The sequence below is a fragment of the Scyliorhinus torazame genome, chromosome 9 (assembly GCF_047496885.1).
Source record: "Scyliorhinus torazame isolate Kashiwa2021f chromosome 9, sScyTor2.1, whole genome shotgun sequence".
Classification (NCBI taxonomy): domain Eukaryota; kingdom Metazoa; phylum Chordata; class Chondrichthyes; order Carcharhiniformes; family Scyliorhinidae; genus Scyliorhinus; species Scyliorhinus torazame.
Genome location: NC_092715.1, coordinates 57,137,499 through 57,162,381, shown reverse-complemented (window position 1 = coordinate 57,162,381; position 24,883 = coordinate 57,137,499).

Genomic DNA, 24,883 nt, shown 5'->3' with positions numbered 1-24,883 from the left:
TTAAATAAATCTATCTGAAGTTCTTTTCCGGTTGCCATTTTCATCAGTGGCAACATTCCCCATATCTTTCCCATTGGGATTGAGGTTGCAGAGGTCAGTGAATCATCCAATAGTGTTCAAGAGTCTAGGTTGTTCTAGCCTTTTAAATACTTGAGGACATCAACCAATCACTGTTCTAGGAAAGCACCAGTAATTTTAATCAACTTAATACATTTCAGGACATGTGAATTTTGATGTAATGCTCCTGCTACTCAGGAGCACTTGACATATGAACCAGCTACAGTCTCACGAATACAGATATACATCACATACTGCTTAGCTATGCTTTATAAAGAAGGTGCCTCACGATAGGCACAGAGGGATTATGAAGACAAACAGAACCATCTGAAAGAGGATACCTGTTGCCAACTGAAAGAACAACCATGCCAACTTGATACAAGAGACTTGACTACTGTACTGGCCCATTGAAGGAACAGTCGTCTCTTCCCATCCTAAATATATGATAAAAACAGATCCTTCTCTGTGTGCACTAACTCACACAGTTCCCCTTCATGCTACCTTGTTAAAGCCACTTCGAAACCTTGCCAAAAACAATGTTTGCCTGTACAACTGCAGTGCAACCATAATTTTATTTACAATCTTGTATGCACATTTGCCGAGTGCACCATTCTTCCCCTTGGTGCCAATGAGTAATGTTGAAACTCTTAACCCAAATTAACTTTCCCTTCTAAGTGTTACCTGGGGGGACAGGAGTTTATTGCCATCGAGCAACCAGGTCCCTATATGAGCAAGTTGCGGGCTGTATCTCTTGCACTGCTGCATGAGCAGGTTGGTCCTGTCTTTCAGCCATTTAAGGAAGCTGGTGCTGGGCATGCTGGAGCTGGTGTCATAAGGGACAGCGCCACCATGTGACAGCATTGCTAGGTGCAAGGCATTTGGTTCGTGAGAAATCAGGGGCGGGATTCTCCAAACCCCGCCGAGTCGGAGAATCGCCGGGGTGCGGCGTGAATCCCACCCCGCTGGCTGCCGAATTCTCCAGTGCCGGGGATTTGGCGGGGGCGTGAATCGCTCCACGCCGGGCGGCGGCCGCTAGCAGCGGCCCACGGCGGCGATTCTCTGGCCCGCGATGGGTCGAGTGGCAGCCCGTTTCCGGCCGGTCCTGCCGCCGTAAATTAGAGTAGGTACTTACTAGTGGGACCTGTCTCCGCGGGCGGCCTCCGAGGTCCTCGGGAGGGGGGGGCGCAGGGGGATCTGGCCCCGGGAGGTGCCCCCACGGTGGCCTGGCCCTCGATCGGGGCCCACGATCCGCGGGCGGGCCTGTGCCGTGGGGGCACTCTATTCCTCCGCGTCGGCTTCTGTGGCCGACGCGGAGATGATCCCCCACTGCGCATGCGCTGGGATGACGCCAGCACATGCTGGCGCTCCCGCGCATGCGCCAACTCGCGCCGGGTGGCGGAGGCCCTTCGGCGTCGGTTGGCATGGCGCCAAGCCCCTTCCGTGCCGGCCGTGCCCACCGGCCGGCACAGAAGGGGCTTGGCGCCATGCCAACCGGCGCCGAAGGGCCTCCGCCACCCGGCGCGAGTTGGCGCATGCGCGGGAGCGCCAGCATGTGCTGGCGTCATCCCAGCACCTTTGCTGGCGTCATTCCGCACCTTTGGGGCAGCCCGACGCTGGAGTGGTCCCGCCTCTCTTTCGTGCCGGAGTTTCCCGCCCCGCCGGTTCACGGAGAATCCCGCCCCAGACATTGGAACATTGGAATTGCTAAATGTAAAGACGTCCAGTTGATTTGTCTTCAAGCATTTTAGTGGTCACAGGAGGTTTCCTTATCCATGTTTGACCTGGAACTATGATGTCTTATGGCTTCAGGTCAGACATTGACAAGGAAACCTCCTGCTGATTGCCATGTACCATCCACCCTCAGCTGATGAATCAATACCCCTCCTTATACGCCACTTGGAGGAAGCACTGAGGGTGGCAAGGACACAGAAAGTACTCTGGGTGGGGCTTAATAGCACCACTACTGACCGAGATAGCTAAGTCCTAAAGGACATAGCTGCTAGACTGGGTCTGCAACAAGTGGGAAAAACATAATAGACCTCAGCCTCACCAACCTGCCTGCTGCAGATGCATCTGTCCACGACAGTATCGGTAGACGTGACTACCGCACAGTCCTCGTGGAGACAAAATCCTGTCTTCGCATTGAGGATACCCTTCATTGTGTTGTGCGGCACTACCACCGTGCTAAATGGGATAGATTCAGAACACGTGACGATACAAGACTGGGCATCCATGAGGCACTGTGGCCCATCAACAGGAGCAGAATTGTACTCAGCCACAATCTGTAACCTCTTGGCCTGGCATATCCCCCACTCTACCATTACCACCAAGCCAGGGGATCAACCCTGGTTCAATGAAGAGTGAAGGAGAGAATGACAGGAGCAGCACCAGGCATATCGAAAAATGAGATGTCAATGTAGTGAAGCTACAACACAGAACTACCTGCATGCCAAACAATGTAAGCAAATGATTGACAGAGCTAAGCGATCCCCCAACCAACGGATCACATCTAAGTTCTATAGTCCTGCCACATCCAGTCATTAATGATGGTGGACAATTAACTCACTGGAGGAAGAGGCTCCACAAATGCCCTATTATGTATTTTCTTTTATTTCCTTTTCTTTTCATATATTTAATGATCTGTTGAGCTCTCGCAGAAAAATATTTTCACTGTATCTCGGATTACGTGACAATAAACAAATCCAATCCAATCCTCAATGGAGAAGGCCAGCACATCAGTGCAAAAGACCAGGCTGAAACATTTACATCAGTCTTCAGCCAGAAGTGCCGAGTGGATGATCCATCTCGGTCTCCTCCAGAGGTGCCCAGCGTACATACATTCATACATAGAAAATAGAAGCAGGAGGAGGCCATTTGGACCTTCGAGCCTGCTCTGCCATTCATTCTGTTCATGGCTGATCATCAAGTTCAATACCCTGATCTTGTCTTCCTCCCATATCCCTTTAGCCCCAAGAGCTACATCTAATTACTTATTGAAACTATACAACTTATTGGCCTCAATTACTTTCTGTGGTAGTGAAGTCCACAGGTTCCCCACTCTCTGGGTGAAGAAATTTCTCCTCACTTCAGTCCTAAAAGTTTTACTCCTTATCTCAAGCTATGACCCCTAGTTCAGGACTCCCCCACCATCGGCAACATTCTTTCTGAATCTACCCTGTCTAACCCTGTTAGAATTTTGTAAGCTTCTATGAGATTCCCTCTCACTCTTTTAAACTCCAATCAATATAATCCTAACCAATAACATCACAGATGCCAGTCTTCATTAAATGTTTTTTCTTTCATTAAATGTTTTTTACTTCATTAAATGTTTTTAAGGTAAAGGTAGATAGTTTTTTGAAGAATAAAGGGATTAAGGGTGTTCGGGCCGGAAAGTGGAGCTGAGTCCACAAAAGATCAGCCATGATCTCATTGAATGGCGGAGCAGGCTCGAGGGGCCAGGTGGCCTACTCCTGCTCCTTGTTCTTATCTTCCTATGTTCTTATGTTCAGCAAATTTAATTCACCCCATGTGATATCAAGAAACAGCTGAAGTCACTGGATACTGCAAAGGCTATGGGCCCTGACAATATTTGAGCAATAGTACTGAAGACTCATGCTCCAGAACTTGTCACCCCCTAGCAAAGCTTCTCCAGTCAGCTGCAACACTGGCATCTACCCAGCAATGTGGTAAATTGCTCAGGTATATCCTGTACACAAAAAGCAGGACAAATCCAAACCGACCAATTACCACCCTATCAGTCTGCTCTCAAACATCAGTAAAGTGATGGAAGGAGTCATTAGCAGTGCTATCAAGCAGCACTTACTCAGCAATAACCTACTCACGGACGCAGAGTTTGGGTTCCACCAGGGTCACTCAGCTCCTGACCTCATTGCAGCCTTAGCTCAAACATGGATAAAAGAGCTGAACTCCAGAGGTGAGGTGAGAGTGGCTGCCCTTGACATCAAGGCAGCATTTGATTGAATATGGCATCAAGGAGCCCTAGCAAAACTGGAGTCAATGGGAATCGGAGGAAAACTCTCCACTGGAAAATTCTCGTAGCACAAAGGAAGATGGTTGTGGTCGTTGGCGGTCAGTCATCTCGGCTCCGGGACATCACTGTAGGAGTTCCTCAGGGTAGTGACCTAGGTCCAACCATCTTCAGCTGCTTCATCAATGACTTCCCCTCCAACCTAAGGGGATAAATTCTCCATTTGGGAGGCTAAGGGTGCGATTAAGCCACTAGATTGTGCCCATCGCGGAGCCGGGTGCAACAGGTGAATCCTGCGAGAGCACCAAATTGGGCTCTGCGCTGAGCACCGGGCCAATTACGAGCTACCTGACTCACTCCACCTGGTACGATCGGGATCACGTCCTCACTGGCATATCAGCATATTTAAATGAGTCATGAGGCTCATTTAAATACCCGGATGCCACTATCACACGACGCCTGGGATTCATCAGCGGCGCCAGTGAGACCTCGACCAGGTGCCGTTTCGCATGGGTTTCCAAAAACGTGGACCAGGCATGACAGCATCTCAGGGGGTCTCACAGGTCATTAGAGCCCCCCCAGGTGGTCAGGATATGGCACGGTGGTGCCCTGGGACATTGGCAGGTGGTACATTCACCTGGCACCTGGGCACCTTCGCACTGCCAGCCTGGCCCCCTGGCAGTGGATCCCTGACATTGTAAAGGTGGGTGGGGGCACTGCCAGGGTTCCAGGGGCACTGCCAGGGTGCCAGGCTGGCTGTTCCAAGGTGCCCAGATGCCAACTCGTCACTACCGGGGGGCCTTGCCCATTAAAGGGGGGTGAGGAGCGGTTCCAGGGGCCTCAAAAAGATTGGAGGGGTGAAAGGGAGGTGGGTCCTGAAAGCAGGTGTGGCCTGAAAGGTGGGGGGGGGGTTGGGGGGGGGGGGGGGGGGGAGGGGGGGGGGGGTGATGCAGAGATCAGGGTAGCCAGTCAAAATGGCTCCCCAATCTGCGAGGCGTCATTCCAGGAAATCTACTAGAGTACAGTCTCGGCGTGGAGAAACTCCCCAAAAAACGAGAAAGTGTTGGTGAATAATGAGGTGAATCTCAGTGTTGCAGCCGCCAAGAAACACCCCGCCAAACATACCCGAAAATGGACTTAGTTTCAACTCCACTGAATTGCGCCCCACGTTTTCTCACCAGTACTGAATGGCGTACGATTTGCATTTTTGTTGGGGGCACTCTGCTGGTGAGAATTGGAAACTATTCCCAACCCAGTAGGCAGTGTGGGACCAACTGCTGGGGCCGGAATTAGCGCTAAAGAGCCTGACAGCTGGAACTCCTTTTCACCACTCCACTCACCACACAACCATTGCAGCTACAAAGATGGCTCAGAGAAGACCTGCCCCCGATTCCGAGGAGTCCGAAGTGGACCCACTGCTCCAAACCAATGAGAGGAGGGAGACCCTCTTCCCCAGGGTGAGCCGCGGACTCATGCTAGCCTTCCTGAACAGAACCTCGTCAGTGCTGCCAGCCTCGCCAAGAGGAGACAGCTCGTGATCCTGAGGGGTGTGGGTCACAGGAGAGGCCTTTGCCCTGAGAGGGGCAGAGAACTGGGTGGGTTCCAAATGCCATGGCGCAGGTGCCCTTTGTTTTGGGTGAATTCTGCTAATTTCCTGCTTCGACTGCAGTGGGCCAGAGCTTCTGATGGGCAGCAACAGCTGATGGGCCACTCAGCTTGACCACACCCAACCCCTTGCTAATACCACTGGGATATGAATGTGCCCTGAGGGGTGGCCTGGGTTGGCTCCCACATCACCAGAGGCTCTCTGAGCATTTACAGGACACAGTGAGCAGTCAGCAGTGTGAGCAGCCAGGAGCCTCTGAGCGGCATCAAAGGGGTGGGTTTAAATCCACATTCTGCAGCAATGGGGGTCTGAGCCAGGCCATCCCGATCCCGAGGGGAACGTCAGAGTCCACGGATTTGGCACCAAGTTGTTCCCCCCCCTACTCCCCCCAGCCCGGGCAGTCACCCCCAGCAGGTCCGAAAACCTTTGGGAATTTTTTTAGCCTCTCGCTCCACCTCAACAGCCAGCGTGTGGAGGCCCCGCTTGTATATAGTTGCACCAATTTACACGATTTCACTGAGGGGAGGGGGTCGGTCGGAGCATTGCAGAGGGGTGGAGCATGATGTGCTCAACTGCTATTGATATTTAAATCTAAGCAAATTACAGTTTTGCATGGACACACCGGCATGGGGCGCAAACTTTGATATTGACGCCAGCGGGGGACCAGAGCATGGTGCACAATGTTCAACACCATTCACAACTCCTCACGCACTGAAGCAATCCGCTTACAAATGAAGCAAGACCTGGACAATATCCAGTCTTCGGCTGACAAGTGGCAAGTTACATTCGTGCCACACAAGTGCTAGGCAATGACCATCTCCAATCAGAGAAAATCAAACCATCGACCCATAACATTCAATGGCATTACCATCACTGAATCCCCCACGATCCTGGGGTTACAATTGACCAGAAACAGAATTGGACTAGCCATATAAATACTGTGGCGACAAGAGCAGGTCAAAGGCTAGCGATCCTGTGGCGAGTAACTCACCCCCTGACTCCCCCAAAGCCTGTCAAGGCACAAGTCAGGAGTGTGATGGAATACTCTCCACTTGCCTGGATGAGTGAAGCTCCAACAACATTCAAGAAGCTTGACCCCATTCAGGACAAAGCAGCCCACTTGATTGGGGCTCCTTCCATAAACATTCAAACCCCCCACACCAAGGTTCCTTAGACAACACCTTCAAACCACAACCACTAGCTTCTAGAAGGTAGCCATGATGTGGAGATGCCAGCATTGGACTGGGGTGGGCACAGTAAGTAGTCTCACAACACCAGGCTAAAGTCCAACAGTTGCCTCACCTGATGAAGGAGCTGCGCTCCGAAAGCGAGTGACTCCAAACAAACCTGTTGGACTTTAACCTGGTGTTGTAAGACTTCTTACTGTGACCATCTAGAAGGACATGGGCAGCAGACACATGGGAACACCATCACCTGGAGGTTCCCCTCCAAGTCACTCACCATCATGACTTGGAAATATATCATTGTTCCTTTACTGTCGCTGGGTAAACATCCTGGAACTCCCTCCTCAACAGTACAGCAGATGTACCTGCACCACAGGCATTGCAGCGGTTCAAGAAGACCAGTCACCACCACCTTCATAAGGGCAATAATGGATGGGCAATAAATGCTGGCCTTACACTCACATCCCGGAAAAATTAATTTCAAAAATAATGGATTTGTTGACTAATCATGACATTGAGTGGTACAAATTGTAACATTGGAACTGATCCTTTAAGAGACTGGAAGAGGCTGTGATCTCTGCTTTCAAGCCTAGGCTTGTATAACAGCTGATCAAACATCCAAACCAGAAGATCAGACTACTTGTTACTTGGTAGAAATATCCACTGCAGGTTGACCTAGAATTGCTGCAAAAGCCAGGCTGGCAAAAGTGCTTTAAACCCTTTAAATCCATGGCTCCTAATCCTGGTACCATTAATTAGTGGGAATAACTTTTAAACCCATCTATCATAGTGTAGCAGGAAATGGAAATGGGCATTGTCCCTGCAATTGGCTACATGTTCTGAAAGACGCAACGCCTGCACACACACACAGGATAAATGTAGTGGGTGCTGCCATTCATTGTCCTGGGCGAGGAGGAAGATACTTAACAAGAAATCTCATTATACTATGTGTAACCTAACGCATCCTCTGCGTGTGTGAGGCTTAGCCTTATTCAGTTCAAAGTAGTCCACAGGGCATAGATGACGGTGGCCAGAATGTGTAGGTTTTTTGAGGGGGTAGAGGATGGATGTGCAGTTGGGCCTGCGAATCATGTCCACATGTTTTGGGCCTGTCCGCAGCTGGAGGGATTCTGGCGGGGGATCGCTGACATTACGTCTGAGGTGTTGTGGGTGAAGGTGGTCCCGAGTCCAGAAGTGGCAATCTTTGGAGTGTCGGACGACCCGGTAGTCCAGGGTGCGATGGAGGCCGAAGTGCTGGCCTTTGCCTCCTTGGTAGCCCGGAGACGGATCTTGCTGGAATGGAGGGACTAAGGGCCGCCAGAACCAGGGGTGTGGGTGAGCGACCTCGCAAAATTCCTCAGGTTGGAAAAGATCAAGTTCGCCTTGAAAGGGACTGTGGAGGGGAGGTAGAAGCTGTTCATCGACTACTTCAAAAATCGTTAAGGTTTCAGCAGTGTGGGGGGGGGGTTAAAAAAGAAAGTAGGGAAGGTGGAGGATAGCGGCAGGGAGGGGAGATTGTAGAGTGTTAGTTGTTTATTTGTTATTTGAATTCCTGTTTGCTCTCTTTTTGGTGTGGTATTGTTTGATGTATATATAAATGTCAAAATAAAAATATTTTTAAAAAAATACTCTGTGCAACCTGTTCACTGATGGACAGCTGAGCTGTACCAAAACCATTCGGCTGCAGCTCTCATCGCAATCCTGATCTAAATGTGAATTCCAGAACGGAATGCCAGGAGGCGTGAGGGCCACTCCCTTTGACAAATTCAACATCAAGGAAACTTAGCAAAAATGAGCTCAAAATGGTTCAGTGAGAAAACCCTTCTGTGGTTGGAGTCAGACCTGATGCAAGAGAAGTCAATCATTGATGTTGGAGAAAGATCATTTCAGTCCCAGGTCAACACTGTCACAATCGCTCAGAGCAGTATCCTGAGCACAATGATCAACAACACTTCATCGATTACCTTCCCAATGTCAGAAAGGCAGGACTTGGTAGGTTCACCGATAAAGACATAATGTTCAGCTCCATCCGTCAAATAGTGAAGCAGCTAATGCAGACCTCAGCAGGATGAGGACTACATCCAGATTTCAAGTCATAGAATTATTATGGCACAGGAAGATGTCATTCAGCCCATCACTTCATGATGGCTGTCAGTTAGAGCAATCCAGTCAGATACATTGCCCTGCTCTATACATGTAACCCTGTTAGTTCAGTTCCCTCAAATGCTATCCAATTTAATTCTGAAACCATTGATTGCCTCCCTCTCCCAGCATCCTCATAGGCAGTGAGTATCAGATCAAGACCACTCACAGCATAAAAACATTCTTCCTCTCATCTCCCCTGCATCTCTTGTCTAAACCTATAAATCCATGGCTCCCAATCCTGGTACCATTAACTAATGGGAATAACTTTTCCTTCTATACCTTACCTGAATCTGTTATGGTCTTGTACACCTCCATTGGATTTCCCCGCAAACCTCCTTTTCTCTAAGAAGAGCTTCTCCAACAGAATTTTATGGCTAAATTCCCTCATTGCTGGAATCATTCTGGTGAATTCCCTCTGCATCCTCTTAAGGACTCTCACATCTTTCCGAAAGTACACTGACCAGAACTGGATACAATTGTAGCAGTGTGATGGCTCAGTGGTTAGCATTGCTGCCTCACGGGGCCGAGGTCCCAGGTTCGATCCCGGCCCCGGGCCACTGTCCGTGTGGAGTTTACATATTTTCCCTGTGTTTGCGTTGGTCTCACCCCCACAACCCAAAGATGTAGTAGGTGGATTGGCCACGCTAAATTGCCCCTCAATTGGAAAAAAAAAGAATTGGGTACTTAAAAAAAAATTTTTTTTAAATAACTGGATACAATAGTCTATTTGTGTCCTAACCAGAGCTTTCTGCATGTGCAACATAACATCTTTGCTTCTATTTATGAAGCCCAAAATTCATGTTTTGCTAATTACTCTATCAATATGTCCGAACGCTTTTTAAGATACTCTGTCCCTGCACAGTTTTTAGTACCATGCCATTAAGTCTACATTGCTTCTCCCTGTCCCTTCGGCAAAAACACATAATTTCACACTTGTCTGTATAAAATATCCATCTGCCACTTGTCTGCCCATTCTGCTCACTTATCTACATCTTGTGGCAGTCATATTCACTGGTTGTCATGGCTCCAAGTTTGATGGCAAATATATATAGATATATATATCTATATATATAAAGAAAACTGTCAGTTAACATTTGTATCACTTAAGATCCAAGTAGTGACCATTGGTAACAAGAAAAGTCACAACTAATCCCAATCTTTCAACAACACTCTTGTTTGTAAAAAGCCAGACAAAATCCAAGAATCGCCCTATTAATCTACTCCCAATCGCAGCTGTAGTGATCTGCATATCTGTGTGTATGTAAAGAGTTAACATACAGAAGTAACAGCTAGATAACCACTAGATGGCAGCACCAGATATGGGTATAAAGGATAAACTCAAGGAGAGTTCCCGCCTCTTTGTGTTAGGAGTGACTAGTGACCAGAGGTAGAGAGAGCTAGCTTAGTATGCAGGTGCAGTTCATCATTGTTAAAATATAATTAGTCTTGTTAATTTAATCTATAGTTTAGTTATTGAAGAGAGAACAAACTCATAGTTCAATTGTTATTGTTACTCAATAAACAGTATTTGCTTTATTTGAAGTCTTCGAGTGTTACTGAACGTCAAGTATATGACCATTCTGGCAGTAAGCAAATGAGTAACAAGCTTTACACAACGTAATATAACAGCAGCAAAGTGTTGGAAGTTGTCAACAATGCTATTTAGTAGCAGTTCCTTTCATGAGATGTGGGCTTGCTAGGTCATTTAAGAGCCGACCACATTGCTGTGGGTCCTAGGTCACATGTAAGACCAGCTAAGGACCGCAGATTTCCTTCCTTCGAGGACATTCATAAACCAGATGAGTTTTTACAATAATCAACAACAGTTTCACAGTCATCATGTGACTTAATTTAACCTGCTGTGGTGCAATTCAAACCTGGGACCCCCAGATAATGGGCTCTGGATTATGAGTCCAGTACAATACCACTACACCACAGCCTCCCCTTGACTCACCGATAACTTGCTCACAAGTGGTCAGTTTGGGTTCCACCACTCCTCAGCTCCAGGCCTCATTACAGCCATGGACCAAATATAGATACAAGGGGTGAATTCCAAAATTCAGATGAGGATCACTGTCTTAGTTAGCAAGGCAGCACTCGACTGCCTGTACCATCAAGGAACCCAGTTAAAACTGCATTGGGGATCAGGGGAAATCTCTCCACTGGTTGGAGTCATACCGAGCACAAAGGAAGGTTGTTGTGGCTCTTGTCCTGGCCCCAGGGCATTGCTGAAGTAGTCCTTTACAGCAGCATCCTAGGCTTAGTCATTCTCAGCTGCTTCATGAATCACCTTCCCTTTATCGTACTGTTAGATGTGCTGGTGTGCACTGATGATTACATCAGTGTTCAGCTCCATTTGCCAATCCTCAGATAATGAAACACTCTGGGCGGGATTCTCCCTTGGCTGACACCAAAATCGGTAAACGCAATTGGCTGAGAATAGGTTCCGATGCCAAAATTGTGGGGGGCGCCAATTTGACACCAAATCACAATCCTCTGTCACCTCGACAGCGGTGTCAATGCGTTCCAGAACACACGTACAGTAAACACCGTTTGCATATCATTAGCGGGCCTGACCCCGTATTCTCCAGGGCCTCCGCGGTGCTCCGCCTCCAATGGGCCAAGTTCCTGATGCTTTTGCTTGTGCTTTTAAAAATCGTGAAACCGACGTAGTGGCTACTGAGGGAGAGCGAGTGGGTACAGAAAGTGTCCAATAGTTTACTCACAGTTGTGCCGCTAGCCGGGGGACTTCTGCCAGGGCCAGGGGAGTATCGGAGGGTGGCTAAGAGGTGCGCTGTGGGGCCGGGGTGGACGGGCACCATTGCCGCAGCCAGAAAGGCAGCCATGCAGCTGCGCACGCCGCTGACACCCGCACTGTGAACTTAGGGCCACGGGTCATGTAGGTGTCCTCCCAGGCCATCCCCCTAGTTGCCATCTGGCCCCAGCCGACCCATCAGCTGTATGGGCGCGCTCCAGCACAACCAATGCCATCTTGTTGGCTGGGATGAGTGTGTGTGGGGATTGTAATGTGTATATGCGACTGCAGCTTGTCAGCCTCCCAAGTGTCAATCACGGACCTGGTGACTCCCGCACCATTTCTCATTGGAACCGATTGTGTTCCATGTGGCGCCGGTGCTAGCCCCTCCACAGTCGCTGAATTAGTTCAGGTTCGGCGCCAGTTCCGCTGTCGTGAAAATCCACGAATCCTGCCATGGCATCAACGGAGAATCCAGTCCTCTGTATCTGCATGCAGCAAGACCTGGATAATATCCAGCCCCAGGGCTGAAAAGTGGCAAATATGATACACAAGTGCCAAATAATGATCATCTCTAACAAAAGAAACTGAGCTCCTCCTATTCACATTCAATAGCATTAAGCAAGTTTCCCAAAATCAATATCCCATGGCTTACCTTAGGCCAGAAACTCAACTGAACATGCCACATGAATGCTGTGGCTTCTACAGCAGGTCAGAGGCTGCCCATGCTTTCTCCACTAACTACTATGTGCATGTCAGTACTATGATAGCGTGCCCTCCACTTGCCTAGATGTGTTCAGTTGCAACAATACAAAAGAAGCGCAACATCATCGAAAACACATTGGCACCTTTGGTGACATGCCTGTGTACAGTTGCGCATATAGTTAGTAATACGACCTCCGACCAGCTGGTGGCGATAGAGACCTATCACATGACACAAGACCCCCGTCAGTTGGTAGTAAGACGTACAAGAAGACAGTCGTACTTAGCTCCAGGAGAATTCACTGAATTCCTTTAGTAGCCATTGTCTGTACTGTAAGTCCTTAGTTATCTTTTCCATGTGTTTATTAATAAATCATCTTTATAGTTAGTCAACTATATGTCCTGTGCACATCATGACAACGGTTACATCACAGAACACAACAGCGCTGTATCAATTATCTTAAATATCCACTCCCTTCACAAATGACCTATCATGATTGTAGTGTGTGCTATCTACAAAACAGCCTGCAGCAAGTTTTCATGGCATCTTTAGCAGCACTTCCAAAACTCACAAACCCTTACAACCTAAGCGGGTATGGGCAGGTATGGGATAATAGTGGGAATGTTACTGAATGAGTAATCCAGGGGCCCAGGCTAATGCTCTAAGGACATGTCAGCTGGTGGGATTTAAATTCAATGAATAAAAATCTGGAATGGAAAGTTTTTTCCAGTCATGGTGACCGTGTAACTGTCATTGATTTGCGTAAAAACCCATCTGGTTCACTAATCTCCTTTAGGGAATGAAGCCGTCCTTACCTGGTCCAGCCTACATGTGACTCCAGACCCACAGTAATGTGATATGCTCTGAACTGCCCCCTGAATTGGCAATGGCGAAAGGGCAATTAGGCATGGAAACAAATGCTGGCCTTGCCAGTGCCACCCATAATCCCACAAAATACTAAAATAAAAAATACATGTAAACACCATCATCTCAAAATCCCCCTCCAAGGTCACACGCCATCCTGACTTGGGCATATACTTTATTATTGTTTCTTCCTTGTTGATGGGTCAAAATTCTGAAACTCTACATCTAACAGCATTGTATCTTCGCCACATGGATTACAATGGTTCAAGGAGAAGACTGATCTCTACATTTTCAATGACAATTAGAAATGGGCAATATAAACAGCCAGCCGGCTCTTCTGAGAGGCAGTCTGTCCCCCGAAAGGAAGTTGCACTTACACACCTAGTAGTTAATATCTGGCCTAAGCTTTCAGATTTTAGTGTCAGATAATCTTCTCACTTCTGAATTTCAAAAATTAAATCTTCTGAAGCTTGGAACAAAATGGCTTTGCGTCAGGCAAACATCTCTCCAGAATTTGGATAATGCATTAGAACGTAGCGCAACCAAGTTTGAAAAATTGTCCATGGCTTTTGTGCCTCAAGAAATCATATTGTTATGAAAATACAAACATTTCTGCCACTCTCCTTCTCCAAGACTGTAAACATCATTGTTTTCAAGGACTGGTCAGTGCACCAACTCAGGCACCTCCATTGCACAGATGCGCCATCTACAAATGAAACTGTAAATGTTGGTTAATGCTGGGAGGATGTTTCCACACATGGGAAAGTGTAGGACTAGAGGGTATTGTTGCAGAATAAGGGGTTGCTCATTCCAGACAGATTTGAGCAAGAAGTTCTTCTCTCAAACAGTGGTGAATCTCTGGAATTCTTGACGCCAAGAAGCTGTGGAGGCCGGGCCCAGTACATTTTCAAGGTCGAGATCAATAGATTTTTGATCAGTGGGGGAATTAAGAGTTGTGGAGATAAGGCAGGAAAGTGGACTTAGTGAGTGTCAGATCTTATTAAATGGTGGAGCAGGTTCGAGGGGCTGAATGGCCTACTCCTGTTCCTTTTTTTATGCTCTAATGACCTTAAACACAGGGTATGATCAGGGTGGGCAAAATATAAGGTGGTCAGGAATCCCCCACAGGGGGTGGAGCTTGAGGATTTGGGCATTTTGATTCCCAAACCTTGTTAGAATATTTTGGATAAGCTGTGTTCACAATCACCTGTGGTGCACACAATATCCAGCATGACTCCCAATTGTGTATAAGAGACCATAAGAACGTAAGATATAGGAGCCGAATTATGCCATTCAGCCCATCAAGTCTGCTCCGCCATGCGATCATGACTGATATGTTTCTCATCCATTCTCCTGCCTTTTCCCTGTAACTCCTGATCCCCTTGTTAATCAAGAACCTATCTATCTCTGTCTTAAAGGTACTTTCTAACTTAACCTCAACAGCCTTCCAATGAGTTCCACAGATTCACCACCCTCTAGCGACAGAAATTCCTCCTCATCTCAGTTTTATAGGATTGTCCCTTCAGTCTGAGGCTGTGCCCTTGGGTTCTAGTATAAAGGGAGGATACACCTTGTTACGTAATGTTGCTTTCCCCGCTTTCAATTCCTGTGTTGAAAATACTTATAAATTGATGGAGACTATTTGAAAAGACTCCCTGGCAGACGGGATGAACCAAAACACGGCCCTACGTTTCACTGATGTCTCCTTGAGATTTTAGGCAAGGACAAAAGGAGCAACTGTCGTGTTGGGTGTTCTGGTTCACAAACAAGCCAACAGTGCTGAAAGTGGTGAAACGCTATTTTATTAACTGTTCAACTATGCTAACATACTGTAAACGTGGGTATAAGCAATACCAGCTTAACTGTGGACCCTTTCTTATCACTAGCTATGGTGAGGCACTCAGGACATGGTGAATGTCTGTGTTGCAGGCTGTGAGCTCTGTGCTCTCAGCTGGCTGCTGCTAGAATGAGCAGAAACTCTCCTGTCCCCTGTCTTTATAGTTCTTCTGCTCTCACTGGTGATTGGCTGTGGTGTTATGTATGCTGGTTGGTCCTACTGCATGTCCATCGGTGTGTGTATGTGATTGAACCATAATGTACTGATGTATATTATGACAGCAGCTCTTCTCCAGAAGCTCCAATGGCTCTCCAAGGTTGAGCTGGATTACACAGAAGTAGCTGAAAGGGTCAATGCCTCCACCGTCACCGCAGGACCAGACCTCAATGTAGCATGAGATTCCACAACCTGACTAGAACAGCAAGAATGAACAGAAAGCCTGATAACTGCCCGCCTCCTGTACGATCGTACAGGTGGCAAAGGTGTGGTTGGGACCCAGATATGGTCCCAAAACGCACAAATTGTATAAGTCTGAAAGATTCCGGTCCATAACTTGGTAACACTTAGAAACATAACTGGAATAGCCATGTAAACACAGTTGTGCTTAAGAGCAGGTCAGAGCTGGGTATTCTGAAGCAAGTGAAGTGACAAATCTCCTGACCCCCTGGAGCCTTTCTCCCCAAGACACAAGTCAGGAGTGTGATTGAATACTCTCCACTTGCCTGGCTGAGAGCAGCTCCGACAACACTCAAGAAGCTCGACACCATCCGGGACAAGGTAGCCCACCTGATTGGCACCCCTTCGACCAAGAATCGTAGAATGGCTATAGCACAGAAGGAGGCCATTTGTCTTCTCTTGTCTGTGCTGGCTCTCTGAAGGATAGCTTTTACCCCGTAGCCCTGCACAACCTACTTTTCGAGACAATAAACCAATTCCCTCTTGAATGCTTCGATTGAATCTGCCTCCACCACAGTCTCTTGGAGTGCATTCCAGATAGAACCATTCGCTGTGTGGAAAAGTCCTTCCCAATAGCTTTCCCAATTTACTCTGTCCAGGCCGCTCAGATTCAAATATTTTCTTCAAATGCCCTCTCATCCTTCTCTTCTCAAAAGGAAACTAGTCCCAACCTCTGCAATATATCTATGCAATTGAAGTTCCTCATTTTTGTGCTCTCTCTAATGCCTTCACATCCTTCCGAACGTGTGGTGCCCAGAACTGGATGCAATACTCCAGTTGTGGTTGAACCAGTGCTCTATACAGTTTTCATAATACCTCCTTGCTTTTGTACCCTGCGCCCCTATTAATAATACTTAGGGTGTTTCACACTCTATTACACCTCTCTCTCAACCAGTCACACCAAGCTGCACTTTCAGTAACCTATGCACATATACACCCAGGCCCATGTACACCGTTTATTATTGTACCCTTTGTTTAATATTATCTCTCCATCTTCTTCCTATACAATGGAACTGGGATATAGAATCCCTACAGTGCAGAAGGAGGCCATTCGGCCCATCAAGTCTGCATCAACCCTCCGAAAGAGCACCCTACCTGGGCCCATTCCCTCGCCCTATCCCCGTAACCCCACCTAACCTGGACATCTTTGGATTGTGGAATGAAACCGGAGCACCCAGAGAAAACCCACGCAGGCACGGGGAGAACATGCAAACTTCACACAGATAGTCACCCAAGGCCGGGAATTGAACCCGGGTCCATGGTGTTGTGAGGCAGCAGTGCTAAACATTGTGCCGCCCACAAACTAATCTACCAAGAGTAATCACTTCAGACTTCTCTGTATTAAATTCTACCTGCCACTTGTACACCCATTCCGTCAAACTGTTTGTGCCCTTTTTAAGTTCTACACTACCCTCCTCACTGTTCACAATACTTCCAAGTTTTGTATCACTGCACAGTGGCAGCAGTGGGTCAAACTGTCAAGCTCCCTTCGACAGTACCTCCCAAACTGTCACCCACTCTCAATTAGAAGGACTACTCGGTAGAGAAGATGTGTGAAGAGATCAGATCAGTCGAAGTGTCGAAGTGCTGAGGGTTCTGGCCAAGGGTGGTATCATGACTGGTACAGGCTTGGAGAGCTGAAGGGTCTGTTCCTGTGCTGTATTGTTCTTTGTTCAGTCCAAGAGGGTCGTTTAGGAGTCTGGCAACGGTGGGAAAGAAGCTATTTTTGAATCTGTTTGTGCGTGTTCTCAAACTTTTATACCTCCTGCCCAATGGAAGAAGTTGGAAGAGTGAGTAAGCCGGGTGGGAAGGGTCTTTGATTATGCTGCCCAAGGCAGTGGGAGGTATAGGCAGATTCAATGGATGGGAGATGTGTTCACGTGATGGACTGGGCTGTATTCACGACTCCCTGCAGTTTCTTACGGTCTTGGGCCGAGCAGTTACCATACCAGGCTGTGATGCAGCCAGGTAGGATGCTTTCTATGGTGCACCTGTAAAAGTAGGTAAGAGTCAATGTGTCAAGGCGGGACAAGGCAGTTGAATCGCACCCATGGTCTAAGATGCAACGCAAACACAGCAGCCTTAAATAGCACTCTGAAAAGGTACAGCAGCCTCCATCCAAGATCACTTTAAATAAGCAAATCGTCAGTCCGTTTTAGAGACTTGTAAATTTATTGCTTTATGTAAGGATATATCCAAACACAATATTAATTTAATTTGCAGCCATGTAAATAGTTTGATGCTTTAGAGGTTGTTATGAAAACTAGACATATCTTGGATTTGAGAGCAGAGATCGAGAACTTCAAATCTCAACAGACCTGTTTCCGTGCACGTGCAGACTGGGAGCAGGCTTCACATGAGCAATTCAACATTGAGCTCTGCAGGCCTAGCAGACTTGCGCATAAAGAAAGAAAGGGAAAACGGCGCAAAAACCAGAGGCGAGCGACCAGAAGCGGAGTGCCCATGTGTCCCAGGCAGTGGACAACTAGAGGTCCCAAAGCTAATGGCGGACAAGGAGAGGTCCCAATTAAGTTTAAAATAAAAAGAAAGGATTCGAGGAACATGCTCCAAGCAGAAAAAGGGCTGCAGTTAGCTGACTGTAAGTGAAGAGGGCTCTGGAGAAGTGAAGACACAAGAAGGTAGGTGACACGGTGCTGTGGGCTGTTGCGGCAAAGTTACCATGTTTGGAGCAGTAGTGTTCAGTTTGGCGTGGCCAAAAAGCTGAAGTTATGCTTGTGAGTTGATGCGTGAGTGCATACTTGGAAATTCAGGGGAATAAAATCTCGGAAGATAAAGATTGAAACCCACTATTGAGACCGTTCTTGTCGGAGCATCTTGTGGAAAGAAGTCCAAGATGAGATCTTTTAATGTGAAGACTGGAATCCCTTGCGAGAGAAATAGAGTTTCAACAAGGCTGGCTGACTCACAGTGTTTATTAGCAATATCTGGCTGGGTTGTTCAGAAATCCATGGAATCTGTCTTGGTCATATTTACCATTTATTGTGCATTGTAGTGTGTTCAACAAATTGATAATGGAAAGTCGATGGACATAATCTATTTGGATTTTCCAAACGCTTCCCCACAGGAGGAGGTTGATTAGCAAAATAAAAGTATATAAGATAGGAGGCAATGGATTCAGGTTTGGCTAACAGGCAGAAAACAGTAGGAATAAACAGGGCATTCTCACATTGGCAGGCTGTAGGCTATTGCAAGGATCAGTACTCAGGTCCCCGATGTTCACAACATATATCAATTATTTGGATGTGGGGACCAAATGTAATATTTGCAAGCTCGCGGATGATACAAAGCTAGGCAGGAATGTGTGTTGTGAAGATGTAAAGTGGCTACAGGAGGGTTTGGACAGATTTAGTGAGTGGGACAGACATGGCAGATGGAATACAATATGGAAAAATGTGAGGTCATCCATTTTGATAGAAGGAACAGACGTACAGAGTATTTCCTAAATGGTAAGAAAGTAGGAAGTGTAGATGTAAAAAGGGACCTGGATGTCCTTGTCCATAAGTCACTTGAGGCTAATGTGTAGGTGCTGCAGGGCTAATCCTTTATCGCAAAAGGACTTGAGTAGTGAAGCCTTGCTTTCAATTGTACAGAGCTTGGTTAGATCGCACCTGGAGCATTGTGGGAAGTTTTGGTCCCCTTAACTCAGAAAGGGTATTATTGTCACAGAGGGAATGCGACAAAGGTTCACCAAACTTGTTCTGGGGATGGCTGGATTCTCTTATGCTGAAAGACTGGGCAAACTGGGCCTATATTCTCTAGAGTTTCGAAGAATGACTGGTGACCTGCAATATACTTAAAGAATAGACAGGTTAGTGGATGATAGGGTAGTGGATGTTTGCTTTTGGTTGAGGAATCTAGAACCAGGGAGCCGCAATTTAAAAAAGGGGGATACCATTCAGGACCGAGATGAGGAGAAATATCTGTAAACAGAGGGTTGTGAATCTTTGGAATTCTCTACCCCAGAGGGTTGTGGAAGCTCAGCCATTGCGTACATTTAAAGTAGAGACTGTTACATTTCTGATTAACAATAACATAAAGGGTGATGTGTAAAAGGCATTGAAGTATCCGATCAGCCATGATCGTATTGATTGGCGGAGCAGGCTTGATGGGCTGAATGGCCTACTCCAATGCAATAGTCTTAGAATGGTGCACAACACTCTCTCAAAGGGGAAAGGTACTGCCTCGAGTAAAAACCAATAAAGCCATGTTTATTATTTGACAATTTCTTGCAATTTCTTCCAACTTCTTCCATCGGGCAGAAGATACAAAAGTCTGAGAACACGCGTGAACAGACTCAAAAACAGCTTCTTCCCCACTGCTCCCGGACTTCTGAATGACCCTCTTATGGACTGACCTGATTAGCACTACACCCCTGTATGCTTCACCCGATGCCGGTGCTTATGTAGTTACATTGTGTACCTTGTGTTGCCCTATTATGTAGTTTATTTTCTTTTCTTTTCATGTACTTAATGATCTGTTGAGCTGCTCACAGAAAAATACTTTTCACTGTAACTCTGTTCACGTGACAATAAACCAATCTAATCCAATCCAACCCAATTGATCTGACTGATAACTGTATACAGTGTAATCGAAAAGCAATAGCTGGAACTAACCCATGCATCACCATCTTAATGGCTGCATTTTAACATGAAAAGAAATGCATCATTTTATCACTGTCTGTGACATCAATATGTTGCATAATTCTAGCTCCACCAACACCCCATTCCTCCACCCAAAACCAAACAAAATGATTTGACAAATTATTTCCTGGGCGTTTTCAATATTATTAGACTACATCTTTTTGATGGAGGAAAAAGATGATTGAGTGGGCTTGCCAAGATGGCAATTAAATAAAAAGGCAACATGAACCACAGCAAAGCACATGGTTTACATAACGGCATTTTGAGTCATCAGCAGCCACTCATAAGAAACTGGCTGAAGGAATTAATGATTATACCACATTCCATGAATAGCCTTTACCGTAACAATAGCAAAGCTTTCTTCACAATTTGGTTTGAGATTAAAAGGAGAAAAAATTAATAGATCAATCATCCAAATAATAAAAGACCAAGGAAGTCTGTCAAAGCAAATGATCCATTATCTCCAATTTCTGTGGTCTTAATACGCCCAGATATTTAAAAAAATTTAACTACATGTTTCCAAAAGAAGGTTTGGCTCAAAATCCGAACAGGATCAGCTGGACAATTTGGCCTCCTTGACTGTCATGCTTGAAAAGCCGGGAGTGAATGTGTGGCGGGGACCAATATCATCCGGGAAGCGCTGAAGTGCGCTCTGTGCTTCCATCAGTGGCCTTAAGCTTAGCCAACGGTGATGATATGGGTATATTTCATATGGTTTGTGTGTTATGTCTATCTTCTGTATAGTTAAAGAAAGCAGCGGCTGTGTGTGTCCAGGGTTAATCAAAGGAGAGGTTTTTGGAACAAAAGCAGAAAATGCTGGACAATCTCAACAGGTTTGACAGCATCTGTGGAGAGAGAATAGAGCTAACGCTTCAAGTCTGGATGACTCATTGTCAAAGGCTTTTGGAGTCAGATTGTCTGGGGTGTAGAAGGGTTTTTACATTTCTAATGAGGACCTATGGTGGATTTTCACAGAATAATACAGTGCAGATGAGACCCTTCGGCCCATCGAGTCTGCACCGGCACATGTAAGACACCTGACCTGCCTGCCTAATCCCATTTGCCAGCACTTGGCCCATAGTGTAAAGTCTTAGTTTCCAGGAAAACAGAGCAGGTTTGAAAATTTATTTTGGGGTGATATGCTGTAATAGTTGTGCAATTATTCAGAAGAGGTTGAAAGGTGACGAGGAACATTTGCCTCTCACAAGAGATTCACGAGTAAACAGAGGCAGACATTTTCAATTTTATAGATCCAAAAATAGAGGCAATATAGAAAGATGAATGGTTTTAATATTTGGGGAACCCAAATTCAAAGGGATTTGTGAAGACAATGGAATAATAATAATCATAATAATCTGTATTAGTGTCACAAGTAGGCTTACATTCACATTGCAATGACGTTATTGTGAAACACCCCTGATCGCCGCATTCCGGCACCTGTTCGGGTACACAGAGGGAGAATTCAGAATGTCCAATTCACCTAACAAGCACGTCTTTGGACTGTGGGAGGAAACCGGAGCACCGGGAGGAAACCCACACAGACACGGGGAGACTATGCAGACACCACACAGACTGTGCCAAACTGGAATCGAACCTGGGTCCTTGGCGCTGTGAAGCAACAGTGTTAACCACTGTGCTACCGTGCCGCCCAGAAAGAAAACATGAAAGGGAAAAAGTGTATTTATGAGGACAGGTTTTCGGTTGGAGTGGAGTTGCAGTGGAGGAAGGCGACTGAAGATCATTTTCTTTGTGTTGGAGTTTGCTGGAAAGTTGTGAGTGGAGAAAAGAATCTTCTGAAACAGTTTTGTCTGAATCTGCCTTTGGAAAACCACATTGGTTCTGGGAAGTGGCTGAGTGTACTTCTGTTTGCAGTAAAAGGCAATCTCTTGATTTGGTATAACATTTCCTCGATTTATTTTAGTTAAGAATCTATAAGGGCTGTTGCCAAAAAAGTTACTTTCATTGTGTACCTTTCGTAAGACATTTTTCAGGGGTTATCTTGTGAGATATTTTCTAACTGTGTACCTTTTATCTGGTGTGTTTAAGTTTTATCTTTTCTTTTAATAAACATTTTTAATTCTTCAATTTTTAAAAATTATCACTGGAGTTCTTTGTTTTGTGTTCAGTAACTATCCCTCCACATTTTTGCAATACAACAAAAAAAAAGATTATAATCAGCCAAGGTTATAATCAGGCCTGACTCATTCAGCATTAACATCATCTGTGGTGGTAACACAACTCATTATCATTGTAGCCTTCTAATCAGTGGTAGTTTGCGTGATCAGGACCCACACTTTTAAAAATTATTTCAAAGGATACGAGCATTGCTAGACAGGTGAGCATTTATTGTCCATTCCTGATTGCCCTTGAGAAGGAGATGGTCTTCTTGGACTGCTCCAGTCCATCTGATATGGTTTCAAGTCAAGATGACAAGCGGATTGGGGGGAACTTGCTGCTGACGGTGTTCCCATGCATTCTACCCTTATCCTTCTAAGTGGTAGAGGTCAAGTGTCTGTTGAAGGAACTTCAATGAGTTGCTGTAGTGCATCTACTGCCACTGGTCGTTGGTGGTGGTAGAAGTGGTGGAGGGCACTGCTGCCTACCAGCGCCAGGGACCCGGGTTCAATTTCTGCCTCGGATGACTATCTGTGTGGAGTTTGCACCTTCGCATCATGTCTGCGTGTGTTTCCTCCGGGTGCTCCGGCTTCCTCCCACAGTCCAAAGATGTGCAGGTTAGGTGGATTACCCATGCTAAACTGCCCCTAGGTAGGATTATGGGGATAGGGTAGTGGATTGAGCCTAGGTAGGGTGCTCTTTTAGAGGGTTGGCGCAGACTCGATGGACCGAATGGCCTCCTTCTGTACTGTAGGAATTCTATGATTCTATGATTCTTCAATGATTAGCTGTGAATACTGAGTACTTACTCACATATTTCTCGGAGATGTAATGTCGCTGTGCTTTCACTGGTGAGTTTCAGGAAGCACACACAACTTGTGGACCCAATGTTAATTTCAAGGTTTGTGGGGGAGATTTTCCGCCAGCATTTCCATCGAACGGGAAAGCCAGTCAGAGCAGTGAATCCAACAGGAGCCCCAAAACCACATTTATGTTGGTGGGACTTCCTGTTGAGATGGTTCCCGCCCCCTGCCAAGGATGTAATGGGGTTCCTGCTATGAACGGTAGGGAACTCCATCCCCATATATTTGAATATCATTAGCTGGCTGCCTGCTGTAGTACCCTCCACAATTAAGGATGCTCCCACTGGCATGATGTCACATTGGTGGGATTAATAACAGGCCCTCTCATGTGGAGACCTGGCAAATGATCCCCATCAGGTGCGCACAGCTAAGTACAGTCTCCAGGAGGGAGATGGTCATGTCCGAGCAGTACACTGGCACTGTCCCAGCACTGCCCCTGGCACTACTAGGGACTCTTCTGGGGAACACTGCAAGCAGGCACTGCCAGGGGCCACTGAAAGTGATGCTTCCGTTACGGTTCCCATGTCATTTGGGGAGGGGGGAGGGAAGCCTGTGTCCGGGGGGGGGGGGGGGGGGGGGCAGGGGGCGAGGCAGAGGGGACGTTCCCTGGCTGGGAGAAGTTCCATGTTTGTTGGGGGGAATGGGATCTTTGTTTTTATAGGGGCACCCTTTAAAAAGGACGCCATGATCTCCCAGCAGCCAAGGTCGCTGGCAGATCGGGCTCATTCAGAGGCCACCCCACCAGCCCAACCACATCGGATTCGCCCCTTCAACCTCTTTTCCAAAGTGTTTGAAAATATGGCAGGAAAACACAGCAAGGGCGGCACATGGCGCAGTGATTAGCACTGGGACTGCAGTGTTGAGGACCTGGGTTCGAATCTCGGCCCTGGATCACTGCCTGTGTGGAGTTTGCACATTCTCCCCGTGTCTGCATGGGTTTCACCCCCACAACCCTAAGATGTGCAGGGTAGGTGGATTGGCCACGCTAAATTGCCCCTGAATTGGAAAAAAAATAATTGGGTGCTCTAAATTTTAGAAAAGGAAAACATGGCAAGGCAGCTGGTGGGCTGACAGCAGTTGAGTGATTAATATGAATTAATTGCCAACCGGTCTTTTCTGAGTGAATTGCACGCAGGTAACCTAACACGCTCCAGTAATACCCGAACGTCGGTGGGATGGAGCGGGCTTCCAGCAAGCTCTAATTTTTCCAGGATTTGAATCCCTCCAACTGCACCCAAACCCACAAGCTCCTCAATGTTAAAATTCATTTCCAGGTATGTTTTTTTAAACAGCGTTGGCAAAAGCACATCTCTCTGGTAGACAATTGCAAATTACCTGAAATGATCATGTTAACATGCAAACGTAATGCGATCCACGTGCATTTTCAGTGAGAAGTAATAACCCGCAGCTGAAAAATATTCCAAAATATTGAAAGTGGTCCAGGAAATGAACAATTGTTCTCAGTTCTTTTAAGTCCATAAAATTGATATCAATTATGGTTTCTAATTCAATTTAGAAGTCCTCCCTACTGAATACGAAGTAAAGGAAAAACATATTTGCATGAAATCAAAAGACCAGGGCTGGTTCAGTCACATTAATAACCCATTAGCAGAATTGATATATTCAGTATTTCTGCCAGGAACAATGAA